The following is a 2,969-nucleotide window of genomic DNA, read 5'->3' as shown; positions in this document are numbered from 1 at the left end:
AATATTATAAATGATCATAACTTGCTTTCTCTTGAATAAAATGTATAAATAAATTATATCAAGGTTCGTAAATGCAAAAAGGTCTAAAGAATTTAATTACATAAAAAGTATTTTCATACTAGTATAAAATAGTTTTAACTCATTATTCATTGTTTGATTGACATTGATATAAAATTACATTTATATTTCGTATTTAAAAATAGTAAGGGTTCAGCTTCGATCTTCCAGAGCATTCTGAGAGGGTGTCCACAGCAATATCACAAATTGTGACGAGAGGGAAGAAGGAAATAAATTTTTTTAATCTAGTTATCACAGAGAAGGAGAAAAGGTCCGATAAACGAGAATACGAGATCAATTTTGTGACCACAAAAGAAGGAGCAATAAATTCGCGCTCGATCTTTATATTTTCGCACATTCTTGCGCAAACCTTTTAAAATTAAGACTTAAAACTTCCACCACTGTAATTTTGTGATTGTGAAATCTCTTTTTTTAAGCTCTTTCGGCTTTAACGAACCTACATTTTCATCACATATCTCGTACTTCGCACTCGATTTTGTCTCACATGTCAACTTTTCTATATTATACACAACACTTTTATATAATATAATACATTTTTTATGTAACTCTGCCTGGGATTGCTTATTCAGATATTGCAAAATAAAGCACAAATTGTATTTATCATGATTATTTTAATATTTGTTTCTTATTTTGCTTTAAATTGTATTCTAAGCTGCGCTGAAACAAGTATCATTTCAATAAATTCATACCATTACAACTCATAATATGCATACAAATTGAATCATACTAATTCTTATTTCATTGTTTTTTTAATTTTTTAATTTTTAATCTTGTTTTTTACGATTAAATAAAAAACTATTGCGCATCTGCATAGGGTCTAATACAGGAACCTATATAGGATCCTATATAGGACCCTATGTCCTCTTTCGTCTTTTCTGTCCTTTTTCCAAAAGTTTAATTTTTAAATTTTTAATCTCATTTTTTATGATTGAAAGAAAATCTACTTGTCCTATTGAAAAATGATTAATAATAAATTTATAGATCTTTTTAGGCAAACAACTTTTCTCTGTTAATTTCAGTTCGTACCTTGTGTCGTTTTTTCAAAGAAAATTAATATTTTTATTTTTAATGTTATTTTTTACGAGTACAGCAAAAACTACGTGTCCGATCAAAAATTCTAGGTCTTTGTTTGGATAAACAAATTTTTCACATTTTTTTCCTAGCATGTGTTGTTAGCCCAAAAATTTTTTATTTTATTTTTTTTAATGTTTCTTATGACGAAAAACAAAAAATACGCATACTATCGAAAAGTGATGCATAACAAATTTGTAGATCTTTCCAGGGCGCGCAATTTTAGCTTATTCATTTTTTTCTTATCTTGCATAGTCTGGCCAAAAAATGTAATTTTTGGATTTTTCATTATTTTTGGTACGATCAAATTTTGAATTTTCAACTTTTCGACCAAATTAAAAAAATTGTTATGATAATCTTGTAGGGCTTTTAAAAATAAAAATTTTTCTTCTCTTGACGTTTTTTCATATCATGCGTTGTTTGGCTTAAAATGTTCATTTTAGTTTCTTTTTTTGGATTTTGAAGATGCTCTAACTCTGATCATTTTCTTTTTATAGAAAAAAGTCATAATTATCAATTGTTTGAGTTTCTGATTACTATGAATAACCGTACATGGAATTTTGAAATATTGAAAAAATGTGATTTCAATAATTTTGAAAATGCGCTCTCTTTTTTAATTTTGATCCAAAATAGTTGGTTTACGAACTTGTTTGTTCTTTTTAGGCCTTCAAAAAGTGTGCCAAAGCAGAGTTCAATCTGATAAATTTTTCGAAAATTATCGTGCCTACAGAATACAGACTACAGAGAGGCAGACAGACAAAACACCTTCGTAAAAATCGTTTTTTCTGACTCAGGGGGTATCAAAACGTGGAGATTTGATGAAAACCGACAAAGTGAAATTTTATATGAAACAAATACCTTCTCTTTAGGATGAGAATGTAATAAATATTGGATTTAGAAAATTAATCATTAGGGGAGCAGCGGGTAATGTGGCGCACATGTTATAAAAAGCTACGTTAAAGTTAAATATGTTGAAAAGTGTAGTAAAATAATACAGAGCACGTAAATCAATATCTCATCTACGCTGTACGTATAATTATTATTGAATTTACGTCTATTAAAGTAGTTAATTATCAAGTTGCACAAAAAGTGTGCCTGCACCAAGTTATCCTTCCTGGTTGGCTAACGTGGCGCGCTCTTAGTACAATTTCGGAAAGGGAAGGAAAAGTTGTTTACCGAGTTCAATAAAACTAATTTTGGATAAATGATGGGTTCAAATAATTTTTTATAAATTGTGTGCAACTTGAACATTATATATATTATGTTTTTTTCGTCCGGAAAAATGCTACTGTACTTTTTCACTACTTTTTGGTCACATTAGAAATACACACTTTTTTTTATTATTACACCATTAAGCCATTTCCCTTTTGGGGTAGGCGTGACTCACTCGTTAGGGGAAAGGAGTAGAGTGTGGAAGGGATAGAGAATTTTCAAATTGATCCAGAATTCTCGTGTTATTTAAGTAAATAACACGTTCGTTCCGCAACACTGCTCTGATCCACGTTGCTGATCAATCTCTCTAGCAATCACCCCAAGCGAAGGTTCCCCACTTGGATCCATTAGTGCCCAAGGTCTTTTGTTTCAGGCGTCATTCACTCTGCAGACACACACAGTCCATGCATTTTTTCATGCAGGCTCTCGTGTTTCTGTGACTTTTTTTGTCTCTTCTAACTAGGGTCTCATTCACACATTCTAAACATTCTTTCCGCGGTCTACCCCTGGGCACGATGCCATTTACTTTACCTTGATACACTTGTTTCGTTAGTCGTTCATTTGGCATTCTCTCAACATGTCCGAACCATCTTAACCGATTTCTTTCC

Source organism: Belonocnema kinseyi, chromosome 7, assembly GCF_010883055.1.
Source record: "Belonocnema kinseyi isolate 2016_QV_RU_SX_M_011 chromosome 7, B_treatae_v1, whole genome shotgun sequence".
Classification (NCBI taxonomy): Eukaryota; Metazoa; Arthropoda; class Insecta; order Hymenoptera; family Cynipidae; genus Belonocnema; species Belonocnema kinseyi.
Note: the sequence above shows the minus strand (reverse complement) of the source record.